Source organism: Callospermophilus lateralis, chromosome 4 (genome assembly GCF_048772815.1).
Source record: "Callospermophilus lateralis isolate mCalLat2 chromosome 4, mCalLat2.hap1, whole genome shotgun sequence".
NCBI classification, from domain to species: Eukaryota; Metazoa; Chordata; class Mammalia; order Rodentia; family Sciuridae; genus Callospermophilus; species Callospermophilus lateralis.
Window position 1 is genome coordinate 131,463,164 of NC_135308.1, and position 14,434 is coordinate 131,477,597.

Genomic DNA, 14,434 nt, shown 5'->3' on the forward strand with positions numbered 1-14,434 from the left:
AATCTTAAATATGACACATTTTGGACTTCTGAATTCAGAACTGTAAGATAATAAATATGTTTTGTTTAAAGCTACTGCATTTGGTATCATTTGTTACATAATAATAGGAAACCAATCCAATTTCCTTGCTGTGCACACCTTCTTTTAGGTCCAGGTCTTTTCAGTTTTTCCTCTGAGCCAATACTTCAGTTGTACCTTTAGCAGGCTGTTTCAGATTCCTATAAAGTTAGCTGCTGCTCCATGGTGCTGTACATAATAAAACCAATGGATCCCATGGTGGGAAGCTTCCCGTTTCATCCTATTTCCTCCCTTGTAATGTGTGTCTTATGTTTGGATACAGTGCTATGCTGGATTCCATGCTTGTGGATCAAGTATTTCAGGAATACTTTCAAAATTCCACTGGCTGAGATTCTCCCAGAAAACCAGTAAAACCCATACCATTAAAATGTACCTATCCCTATGGGAAAAAAACCGCTGGACCTTTCAGAACAGGAAAGTTCTGAAACAATCCATTTGCTACCAACTGCCTGCTTGTTCTCATGGACTGAACTCAACATTGGTTTATATGCCAGAAAGTTGAACCTTCAGAAGAAGGTGTAACTAGATCAGTCACAGAAAGTGTCCATATAATTGGGCCTAACAAATAACCTCCCTCCCCTGAGTTAATCTATCTATCTATCTATCTATCTATCTATATCTATATCTATATATATATATATATATATATATATATATATATACACACACACACATATGTGTGTATAGACAATTAAGTATATGTATATATATGTATATAGACAATTAAGTTTATATTCAGACCATAACAGTTAAGAATGAATATATATATTCATGGTCTGAATGTGAAGCCCAGTATTCTTATGTTGAAACCTAGTCATCAATGTGATAGTACTAGAAGAGGTGTTTAGGTGATTAGCAAGGAGTCCTCCTGGATGAGATTAGGGCACTTATAATAGGGCTTGAAGAAATGGGTTTATTTCTTCAACTTTTCTTGCCCTTGAAAATATAGTATTGTTCTCTTTTTTTCCTTTTGCCATGTGAAGATGCAGAAACAAGGTACCATTTTGCAAGGAGGGAACATGGCCTCACTAGACACTCAAATTGCCTAGGCCTTAATCTTCAAATTCCCAGCCTCCAAAATTCTGAGAAAATAAATTCCTGTTCTTTATAAATTCCCTGGTCTGTGGTATTTTATTGTAGCAGCACAAATGGGCTATGACATTAACTCAGGCCATTTCTTGTTCACTATGCCACATTGGTGTAATGTCTATCAATATAATAGTTTGGTGTGGTGTTCTGCAGAATTTCTCCATGGTCTGAATCTCTGTGGACCTCAGTATAATACAGAGTAGAAGAGCTACCATTGCTCCAAGGCAAGACTTTATAATTAATATTGTCCATCCTTGTGAGTACACACTGTTCTGACTTCTTTTATAACTGGAAAAGGGTTTTAAAATGCATTTGTTAAATAAATGATTACATACCATATTCCAGAGGTTTTAATTTGCTTGGGTGGTGACATCATGCCTGATGCAGCTGTTGCTATTAGATTTCTATTTGGTAGAGTCTACATCAATCTATAATAATTATTTACTGTCACAGGGTCCACAATAGAAAATTAAATGTATATATGATTTGGATCCACTACCTCTGCGTCCTTTAGGTCATTAATGATGGCACTGATTTGAATATACACCTCAGGAAAAACTAGTTTCTTGGATAGGGTTGAGAGGAGGGGTAGTTTCAAAGGATTTCACTTAGTTCTCCCCATTAAGGTTTTGGGTTTTTTTTTTTTTTGCCTTATTCCATAGATCAAGTGTCACTTCTATTACCAAGTATACCAATTCAAATTATGTATTCAGGAACTAAGAAAATGGTGACAGAATGGATACACAGATCCAGTGGACTTACTGTAATCTATACTTTCACCAAAATTTCATTCATTATGTGGGCTCTTAGGTTCCCATTTGGAAAGGGAAAAGGGAGAAGGAAGACATGATCATGTTGTGGATCTCTGGGTATATATACCCATTCAAGTCAGAATGACAATTATAAAGAATACAAGTAATAATAAATGTTGGCAAGGATATGGAGAAAAAGGTACTCTCATACATTGCTGCAAATTGATGCAACCACTCTGGAAAGCAGTATGTAGATGCCTCAGGAAACTTGGAATGGAACAACCATTTGATTTACTTATCCTACTCCTTGGTCTTTATGCAAAGGATTTAAAATCAGCATACTACAGTGACACAGACACATCAATGTTTTTAGCAGCTCAATTCACAATAGCCAAGCTATGGAATCAACCCAAATGATTGTAAACAGATGAATGGATAAAGAAAATGTGGTATATATACACAATGGAAAATTACTGAGCCATAAAGAAGAATGAAATTACAGCATTTGCCAGTAAATGGATGGAACTAAAGAATATCATACTAAATGATGTAAGCCAGTCCCCCAAAAAACCAAAGGTCGAATGTTCTCTCTGATATGTTTATGCTAACCCATAATAAGGGAGGCTGAGGAGGGGAAGAATAGAAGTTCATTGGATTAGAAAAGGGGGAATGAAGAGAAGGGAGGAGGAAGGGAAATAGGAAGTACAGTAGAATTGATCGAAAATAACTTTCCTATCATTTTATTTGAAAGAAGACCAGGGTAACTCTGCATCATGTACAACCACAGGAAAAAGATCCCATTTAGAATAAGTTATAGTTCATGTATATATATTAAAATACATTCTACTGTCACGTATATCTAAAAAAACAAAGAAAAATAATACCACTCAAATATTACTTGTGATTTTTTATTTATTTATTTATTTTAGTTAGGTATATATGACAGCAAAATGCATTTTGATTCATTGTACACATTTGTAGCACAACTTTACATTTCTCTGGTTGTACATGATGTAGCATCACACCATATGTGCAGTCATACATATACCTAGGTTAATGATGTCCATTTCATTCCACCATCTTTCTGCCCCCATGCATCCTCCCTCCCCTTTGCCCAAATTCCTCCATTTTTCCCATTCCTCTCCCCTCCCTATTATGGATCAGCATCCACTTATCAGAGAGAACATTTAACCTTTGGTTTTTGGGGATTCGCTTACTTTGCTTAGCAGGATGTTCTCCAACTCCACCCATTTACCTGCAAATGCCATCATTTTATTCTCTTTTAATGCTGAGTAATATTCCATTATGTATATATACTATGTTTTCTTTATCCATTCATGCACTGATGGGCATCTAGGTTTGTTCCACAGATTATATATTTAAAAAGATGTATATAACTCAATTTAAAAGTAAATATACATTCATACCCTCACATGCAAACACAACACACACACACTTATACACACACACACACACACACACACACACACATGAATGCAATAGATGTGATCAAAGTAATTTGAAAATATAGAGGAAAAAATCATGTCATTCCCTATGGAGGTTAAATAAGCTCAGTTGAAGAGATGCCCTGAGAAATATCCCTTCCTTATCACAGATGCTTCATATATAAAACTGATCTTGAGCAGATTTGATAAACATAAAGTCTGGTTAAATTTTTTATGCTGATGCATAATGACTCTCTTCTAGTTTCTTCATGCTTTGTGAGGCTTTACCGACAAGATCATGAATCTTTTTAAATTAATAACTTGACATGATAAATTGCTTTTGAAGATGGAAGATTTTTAAACAAATTATGTCTTTTTCATAATAATTAATTTTATCCCATAACTCTAAGATTCTTAAATCATTAAATCCCTTTTCCTTCAAAAAGTGAGGCACATAGTTGTTAACCTGGCTTTGGTTTTCAAACAGGAAATTAGATCAGAAATTGTCTCTTCGTTAATCTATACTTTCAAGGATTCCTGCCACTCTGGTATGTACACCTACATAATTGACATATCCTGAAAATTTCTTATAATTTTTTATTTTGTTGTATATTTAATATTATATTACTAGTAGACTCCAAATTACATTATAAATGAACGAATTTAAATTAGAATATATATATATATATAACTTAATGTTAAAAATAACAAATAGTCTGTGATTTTACAACAAGGGAAATTTAAAGACAATTTATTGATCTGGTAAAGCTTACACTTAATTTTCTAAGTACATCTGTGAAAGAAAATTTTTAGCACTATACATGTCAATTACAATGAGAAATGTTTGAATTTCTTTAATATATGTGAAATCTTCATTTTCTGATACAGCTGTATGTCTCAATGAATAATCTCCTTATTTTTAAAACAGTTCTATTAAAATATAATTGATACACAAATGCTGCCCATGTTGAATATATACTGTTTAGTGAGTTCAGACATACGTATAACACATTAAGCCATTATCATAATCAAAAAATAAACATATCCATCATATTCAAAGTTTCCTCATGTCCCACAATCATTTTTATGGCAAGAGTGCTCTCTTTTTACTCTGAGATAATCAAATTGGGATTCCAAATATAAAATATAAAATACTTTTTCAAAAATAATTAAAACTATAAATTCAGTTTAAAGGATGTTAATTGTTTTACTTGCATGAAGTGAGTGGAGGAGTAAGCAATAAATTTATAATAAGTAAGTTCCTTCAAATGTGATAAATTCCATTTGAATCGCAAAATATTATCTGCTTGAGTTTAGCCAAAATAATTAATCAGCTGGTATATAATATATCTTCAGCTGGTGAGCCAATATAGAAATCCATGCATCCAAAATATCATTCAAGATTAAGTATTAACACTTTTAAAATAATATTTCTCACTATTTCTCCTATTTGTCTATTTTAATCTTTACATTGTATTTCTTCTTCCAGTCAAATGTTTAAAATATGATATGAACACAGTATTAATTCCTACCATTTATCTTACTTGTTTAATAAAAAGTCAAGAATCTTGCCAGGATATAGAGAATAAGTGAAATTGATGTGAGCAATGATTCTTTTAGAATTTAGACTTGGAAACATGTGCTATTTTTCCTCTGTGTTAGTAGCCTTCCTGGAAGAAACTCGTCTTTCCTTACTTGGTGTCAGTTTCTTGTTTCTCCTTTTACATTCTTCTGGTGTTACCAGGGTGCTGATGAGCATAAACTTCTTATCCTTGAACAGAAGTGAACTGAAATTCTCTCTTTAAGATGGGAGAGAAAGTGGGACTAGAACTCTGTGTAATTAAATTGAAAGAAAAGAGGACAGAGAATGCAATTCAGTAGCAGAGTGCTTATCTAGTAATCTGGAGGCCCTCGATTCAACTCCCAGTACAGTTTTAAAAAAAATCAAAGAAAAACAATTAACTATGTATGCATTTAAACTACCCTCTTGCTTCCTTTTCCCCCTCAATCAGATCTATTCACCCCCAAAGCATTTTTTTAATGTAAGCTGATCATATCACTTTATTTTAAAGCATTAAATTACTTTTTTTTGATCCTGGGATCAAAATATTAAATGTTTAAATCTCTCTTCAAAATCTTAAAAAATGGACTGTGTCCTTTAACCCATGCCTAAAAAGCCTATGCTTTATAAAGCCGTATAGTTTATCAGAAATAAAGATTGCAAAGCTAATTACTTCAGTGAAGCTAACTGACTAGAATAAATACCTTATGTATTTTGAATAATACCAAATAAAGTGTTGTGGTGTGGGACATTGGCCTGGGCTACTCCCTCCATCTTATTTTTATTTTTTTTTTAATGGTTTTTTTTTTTTTTTTTTTTATTGGTTATTCATCTTATCATGCATGTCTTAGCTATGCCCAGCAATGCTGGGCTTCTGTCTTTAGAGTATATTTAGCACATTGAAGCTATTATGCCTTTTCAGACCTATTTATAAGTTCTAAACAACTAAAGACATTATTTTAGCCTATTTTTAAAAACAAAATATATTTGAAGGAATTAATAAATTCATGATATGTTGCCGCAGTCTGGCTGCAGCAAAATAACCAGGGGGTGACGAACAACTTGTGTAGATTGATACAGTAGGAGTAGGAGCCGTTTATTGTAGGACAGGAGTGGTATTTATACATTCCACACAGCTTGTCTTAATTAACATAAACTAGATACAGCAGTCAACCAATAAGGAATCTCCACACTTAATGGCTCGCTTTTGTTACTTCATAAACCACTCCCTCTGGCATTTTGCCAGGCGCCATCCAGACTTGTTTACAGACTCTAACATTTCTCTGGCAAAATGCCAGGTGCCATCTTGACTTGTTTATAGACTCTAACAATATGTGCTGAAAATGTTATATTACATTTTTAACTAATAATTTATTTGAATAAAAAAGCCAAGTAAATATAAATGCCAGAAGCTCAATTCCCCTAAATGTTCGTTCAAGGCTATGCAGTCTGTTTTTCTCCCCTTTTAGATGTAGCCTAAAAATGATGTTTAGCTATCCCATTGTGATTAAAATTTTTCAAATCCCTTTTCATTATTTGGTAATATATTTTCCTATATGTCCCAAAATGTGTTTTAAAGACTACAAGTTTTCAATAGGTTTCAGTAGATGTTCAACTAACACAACAAAAACAGAAGTTCAGATATCAAATACACTTGGGAAATTCTGGGAGATAAAAAAATCAAAGACTTTTTAAAAATTTTGATAGATTGATATTAAGATTTTCTAAAAGTAAATTAAAATAAGCTGCAATTCCCAAAATTCTTCAATAAAATGCCTATCAAAGAGCAAGAAAACTAATTTATAAGGTTTAAAAGGGCTGGCATAGGCACATAGATATTTGACCTACCATATTATAATTTTTCATAACTAAAATTAAATGTGGTTTCTCCTACTGATGATTTATTAAGTAGCTACATAAAACTGTCATGATACATTGTCTGTTTTTTCATTGAAATAACTAAAGAAATTTAAAGCATCTTTTGTTTCAACTGCTATAATTGGAAGTGCTTATCTCAAACTTGGTTTTCTCTGTAAATCTAATTCTTACCATATGATATTGTGAACACCAAGTTTTCTCTTATCCCTTTTATTTTCATTTTACTATATACATACTTCTGTCTGACTTTTCTTACCAGATTTATCAATTTCACTACCATATGCCCAATGCATAGGCCATGCCCGTACACAGTAGTTATTCAATTAATGTTTGTTAAATAAATGAATGTGTTCATTAGGTCCTTATGGCCTAATTTCAGTAAACGAAAAGGAAATTTTAGAATTTGATATATTAAACCAGTCTAAATCAGGATTAAAAGCCACAATTCTTTCTAAAAAGCAACATCAATTTAGTAAAAGTTTCATCCATATTTTAGTAAAAGGCATCAAGCCAATAGGTACTAAAGGATAACATGTGTGCCTTTATGGAAAAGCTATAGGTAGGTAGCATTACTTGTTGGCTAATGTATGGGAACCTAATCTTCCTCAACTGAATAGATTTACTTTTTTCAAAGTTCAGCATTTCCACCCAAAGAAATAACCCATCAGGTGAACAACTCTGAAATCTGTGAAGTCTCTGGAATTTGTTGTCTGTAGTTGTATTTCTTGAGTGTCAGAATTTAAAATGCACATTTTAAAATTTATATTTTAATTTTATTTGTTCTAATTAGTTACACATGAAGTAGAATGCGCTTCAATTCCAAGTTTTTTCACTTTCTTGAGGAAGAAGCTTATAACTTGGACATTTCGAAGCTAGTAATAATGAAAAGCTAATAATTTTCTCAAAAGAGAAATTTTTCAAAAAAGAAATATAAGAAAATTCTAAAAATTTTTAAAAATAATTAGTAAAAACTATCAAAGAGCAGTCTTTGATTCAACAATGATGTTGTGAAAAGCCTTTTGAAAACAGTAACCCTGTGCTAAATGGTCCTGGCCACAGTACTATTTTAAACTATAGTTCTGAATAGGGAATCTTTCAGAGTTCAAAATCTTGAATTATATTATGATTTACTTTTTAATACTGTTATTTGCTCATTAAATAAAATAGAAGTTGGATAATTTTTTGTGTTATTTCTTATTATTTCTGCTTTTGGTCTCTTACTTGAAATTAAATGTGTTCATTATTTGGAAAAGTTCGGTAAGATTTTCTGTTCTATGCACCATTTTGATCTGTATTCAACTTGAATTATGTTGAAAGAAAATTTCAAGTTAATTAATTCATAGAAAGAAAGTGTGTGCTTTGTTTTGGGAAAAAAAAATCCACAGTCAACCACATAGTGCCTTTGTTTTCAAACTGATAAAATAAAAAGGAATTTGTTAACATTAGCATGACCATTGTGTTTGTTTTGCTCAAGCTAGAATAATGATGAAAGGAAAAGAAGGCTGTAAACTATATTCATTAAGGTAATTAAAAATATTTACAAAACTTTTATTATTTGTGGTGTATTTGTAAAATATTTATGATTAAAATTGTTTTTGAATATGACCCTATGACCCAGTAATACCAATTCTACTTACATACTTAAAAAATACATACATTTGTTCTAAAAAAAAACCACTAAAATATTGATAATAGCAGTATTTCTAATAGCCCAAATTGGAAATTACAAGGATAGCCACCAAAATCAAAATGGGTAAATAAAGACCAAACAATATGCTATCTGCATGAAACTCATCTCACAGGCAAAGACACCCACAGTCTGAAGGCAAAAGGATGGGAAAAGACATATCATGTGCTCGGTACTTGTGAACAAGAATGATTAGACTTTCTCATATCAGATAAAGTAGATTTCTAGCAAAAGTTAATCAGAAGAGACAAAGAAGCTCACTTCATACTGTTTCAGGAAATCATACAAGAAGATATAATGATTATAAATATTTAAGCCCCCAACAATGGTGCATCTATGTACGTAAAACACTTCTCAATATTAAGAATCAAATAGACCACAATATAATAATACTGGGTGACTTTAATATACCTCTCTCACCCCTGAGTAGAACATCCAAACATAAACTAAAGATTCTACAGAGCACAAAAGTACAAAACTAAAACTATGGACCTCACAGACATCTATAAAATATTTCATCCATTAATAACTAAATTCACTTTATTCTCATCAGCACATGGAACATTTTTTAAATTGACCATAAATCAAATCTTAGCAGATAAAAATATAGAGAAAATACCTTGCATTCTATCAGATCATAATGGAATCAAACTAGAAACGAATGATAAGATAAAACAAAATCCACTCTAACACCTGAAGACTAAATAATACACTTTTGAATGATTAATGGATATCAGAAAAAATCAGAAAAAAAATTCTTAGAAGTAAATGATAATATTTATGCAACATATGATAATCTCTGGAACAGTGTGCAGACAGTTCTAAGAGGAAAGTTCAGAGTATTAAGCTCATGCATTAAAATGGTAGAACAATACCAAATAAATAATCTAACATTACATCTGAAGGCCCTAGGAAAAGAAGAACAAATCAACACCAAAATCAGTAGAAGACAGGAAATAATTAAAATCAGACCCAAAATCAATAAAATTGAAGTAAAAATTCAAAAAAAAATTCAATGAAACAAAAAGTTATTTCTCTGAAAAAAAAAATAAACAAAAGTGATCAATTTTTAGCCAAACTACCCCAAAGAGGGGGAAAAATCAAAATAACAGAATTTGAGATTAAAAAGGCAATATCATCACAGACACTACTGAAATCCTGAATATCATCAGAAACCACTTTGAAAACTTATTCTTCAATAAGCTACAAAATCTTAAGATATTGATAAATTCCTAGGGATATATAACCTATATAAATTGAACCATGAGAATATAGAAAACTTAAATGGATCAATATCAAGTAAAGTAATTGAAGCAGCTATCAAAAGCCTTTCAAAAAAAAATCTCAGGATTGGATGCATTCTCAGCCAAGTTCTACCATACCCTTAAAGAAGAATTAGTACCAATCATCTTTGTATTATGCCATGAAACAGAAGGAGAGAGCACTGCCAAAGTCATTTATGAAGCCAGTATCCCCTGATACCAAAACCAGACAAAGACATATCAAGGAAAGAAAACTTCATACCAATATCCCTGAAGAACATAGATGTAAAAATTCTTAATAAAATATTGGTAAACTGCATACAGAAAAACATTAAAAATGTAGTGTAGCATGATCAAGTGAGTTTCTCCCAGGGATCCAAAATTGGTTCAGCATAGGGAAATCAATAATTTACCACATAAATTGACTTAAGGACAAGAATCACATGATCAACCAATAGATGCAGAAAAAGCATTTCACAAAGTACAGCATCCATTCATGTTTAAAACACTAAAAAAAAAAAAAAAACTAGGGAGAAGGAACATACCTCAACATTGTAAAGGCTATATATTACAACCCAAGGCCAACATTGTACTGAATGGAGAAAAACTGTAAGAATTTCCTCTTAAAAAACAAAAAACAGAAACAATACAAGGATGCCCACTGTCACCACTTCTATTCAACATCATTCTTGAAACTCTATCCAGAACAATCAGTCAAGAGTAGGAAATTAAAGGGATACAAATAGGAAAAGAAGAGCTCAAATTATTTCAGCTTGAGAATGACAAGATCCTATATTTAGAAGACCAAAAAAACTCCACATCTAGAGTTCATAAATGAATTTAGCAAAGTAGCAGGATGCAAAATCAACAATTCTATATCAATCGTGTTCCTATACTTCAAAGATGAATCTGCCAGAAAAGAAATTAGGAAAACAATCCATTTACAATAGCCTCAAAAACAAAAACAGAAACAAAAAATGATTGGGAATCAATCTAACAAAAGAAATAAAGGGCCTCTACATTAAAAAAGAAGTTGAAGAAGAACTTATAAGATGGAAAGACCCCCCACATTCTTAAACAGGCAGAATTAATATTGTCAAAATGGCCGTACTACCAAAAGTGCTATACAGATGCAATGCAATCCCCATCAAAATATCAATGAAATTCTTCACAGAAGTAAAAAAAAAAGCAGTATAAAATTCATTTGGAAAAATAAGAGACACAGAATAGCCAAGGCAATTCTTAGAAAACCCAAACAGGAGACCTCACAATATTGAACCTCAAATTATATTACAGAGATATAGTAACAAAAACAACATGGTATTGGCACCAAATCAGGCATGAAGACAAATGAAATAGAAGACATAGAAACAAACCCACATAGATATAGTTATCTGATACTAGACAAAGGTGCCAAAAAAAAAAGGTTGGAGAAAAGGTAGCCTTTTCAAACAAATGGTGCTGAAAAAATTAGAAATCCATATATAGAAGAATGAATTTTAACCATCTCTCACATTGCACTAAAGTAAACTCAGAGTGGTTCAAAGACCAATAAATTAGACCAGAACCCCCCAGCCACTGCAGAGCCCATGGAGGCCCAGGACAGGACCAGTGAACTGTTCAGGCTGAGGTTGCCCATTTATCAATACATGCCCCTCACCCCACCCCTCTATCTTGGAATACCACAGCCATCTCTATAGCCCTCCCCACATAATAGCCTCCACTTTGGGACAATGGAGAGGGCCTGGAGGCAGCTTCCACTGCAGCACCTGAGGCCACAGTGTAGTGTCACAGTCTGGCTGGGCACAAATCTGGAGCCACTGAAGCAGGAACAATCTTTGTTTCTGAACTCCACCAGCACACTCCACACACCTCCCAGGGAACTCTCCCAAACACCCGTGCAGGAAATCCCTCCTCCGGCACTTCCCCAACCAATGCGAACTCTTCAGGAATCCCGGGGGGGGGGGGGGGGGGGCGGGGGAGCTCAACTGGAACTCAAGGGGAACTCCACGAGAACTCAAAAGTCATCATCTTAATGGCTCGCTGGCGTCACCTCTTAACCACTACTTCTGGCAAAAATGCCATGCGTCATCCCGACTCGGCTGTGGCCCTCAACAGTGTGGCATCTCTGAACAGGCAGCCCAACACCATTGCACAGCCCACCCTTTCAGCTCCATCTCTGAAAGTGGTTACCTCAATCTTGGGACACCACCATCTTGACCTTCCTCCACTGCCACCACTACCGTCTTTAGTTGTGGCAGCTTCCATCTTGGGACACCAGCCTGGGACTGGAAGCCTGATACCAAGGCACTTACAGGTTTGACACTGCTGCCACCAACTAGAAAAGTGACCACTTCCATCTACACCAGAAACCCTGCAACCTCTGGAAGAAAATATAGGCTCCATACTCTAACATGTTGGCATGACTCCCTTAATGGAAATGACTCCCTTAACAAGATCCTTAAAGTACACGAAATAAAAGCAAAAATCAATAAGTGGGTTGTCATTAAATTATAAACTTCTTCACTGCAAAGAAAACAAAAGTGTGAAGAGAGAGCCTACAGAATGCATGAAAATATTTTCCACCTGCTCCTCAGATAGGTCATTAATATCTAGAATATCAAAGAACTCTGAAAATGTACCACCAAAAACCAAATACGCCAATCAATAAATGGGCAAAAGAACTAAACAGACACTTCTCAAAAGAAGAAATACAAATGGTGTACAAATATATGGAAAAATTTTCAACATCTTTAGCAATCAGGGAAATGCAAATTAAAACTACACTGAGATTTTGTCTCATTCCAGAATGGCAACTATCAAGAATACAAATAATAATACCTGTGGGCGAGGGTGTGTGGGGTGGGGATACACTCATACATTGTCTGTGGAACTGCAAATTAGTGGAACCATTCTGGAAAGCATAATGGAGATTCATCAAAAAACTAGAAATGAAACCACCATATGACTCATCTGTCCCACTCCTTAGGATATATCCAAAAGATTTCAAATCAGCATATTATAGTGATACAATCACATCAATGTTTATAGCAGCACATTTCACAGTAACCAAGCTATGGAACAAATCGAGGTGCCCTTCAGCAGATGAATGGATAAAGAAAATACAGTTATATACATAAGGGAGTATGACTCATACATAAGGAAGAACAACATTATGGTATTAGCTGGTAAATGGATACAACTGGAGACCATCATGCTAAGGGAAATAAGGCAGTCCCCAAAACTCAGAGTCAAATGTTTGCTCTGATATGTGGAAGCTAATCCAAAATAAAGGGGGAAGAATATAAAAACAAATTGAAGAAAGGTCAGTAAGGGGATTGAAGGTTAGGGAGGAGGGATGGGATAAGGAAGAAACATTGGAATGAATCTGACCTAACATTCCTATGTACATATATTAAAATACCACAATGAATCTCACCTCCATGTAATTACACAAGACACTAATTTAAAAAAAACTATAAGTGGGATAAAAAAGTACTAGAGTTACAAAGACAGAAAGAGGCGGAGTATCTGTCATTAAGTATTTTAATGCCACTGAGGAGACACAAAATATAAATATGGAAACATTTTAAGGAAATTTAAAGGAAAATTGCAATTTAATATAAATGAATTAAAGTAGTTGAGAGCTCAGAGAAGGGAATTCAGGGAAAGGTGATCCCAAAGAAATCCCAAATATACTCATCATCTGTGTAATCTTGAGAAGTTTCTCAACAATTTCATAACTTAGTTTCCTTATCAGTAAAATGTGTAAGCATCAACACATATTAGGTCAGGTATCCAACAGTTTGTTTCCCCTTCTGGGCTAATCAAGTCTTGCTAGTAAATGTTGTCCTTAAACAGACATTTCTCAGCTCCCATTGCAACACTAGTGTGTAACCAGGCTTTTAGTTCTTGGTTATAGAAACTGAATGGAAGTCATATTTATCTCTGGTGGGCCAAGAATACTTAGTGTTTTATCTCCATTCTTTCTCATTTCACTAGTTGGGGGCAGAATAATCACTACATGGAGGAATGCTTCTCATCTAACAAAAATCTCCCCTTTTGACTATTTAACAAGGTCAATGAATTTTATCCACTAACTTGCTACAATTCTTTACCATTCTTTCACTAACATAGCCAACTTACTTTAGGTTTTTGTGAGGAACAACTTAACATCTAGACTTTCTCATAGTAAAAGCTTTATACTTACATTTATCAATAACAATTTTACTATTGTTCAACTATTTTGCACTATTTCTTCATATTTCTTGCTTGGTTGTTTTAATGATCAGTTTCTTCCTATAAGATAGTTGAAAGAACTGTCAATCAGTCCTACATTGAGAGAATTTAAACAATATATCCAGCTTTTTAAGCCCATATTATTAGCATCCCATATGATTCATGAAGTATTTCATATTTTCTAAAGAAAAATATAATTCTGTCAATAATAAATGCCTGTTTCTTTTATAACATATTTCTTAATATACTTATTTTGCAAGTGAATAATCCAAAATAGTAAGCACCCTTAAAACCAATCTGTTGCCACTCTAAATATTTGCCTCAGTCAATGCACTAAAACTGACTTTGCAGAGGTTCAACAATCATTTTCCAGCCTTATTTAATGTCAAAGAGAGCAAATATTTAAGATAAACAATGGTAAATTTGATATAATGTAGGTAAGA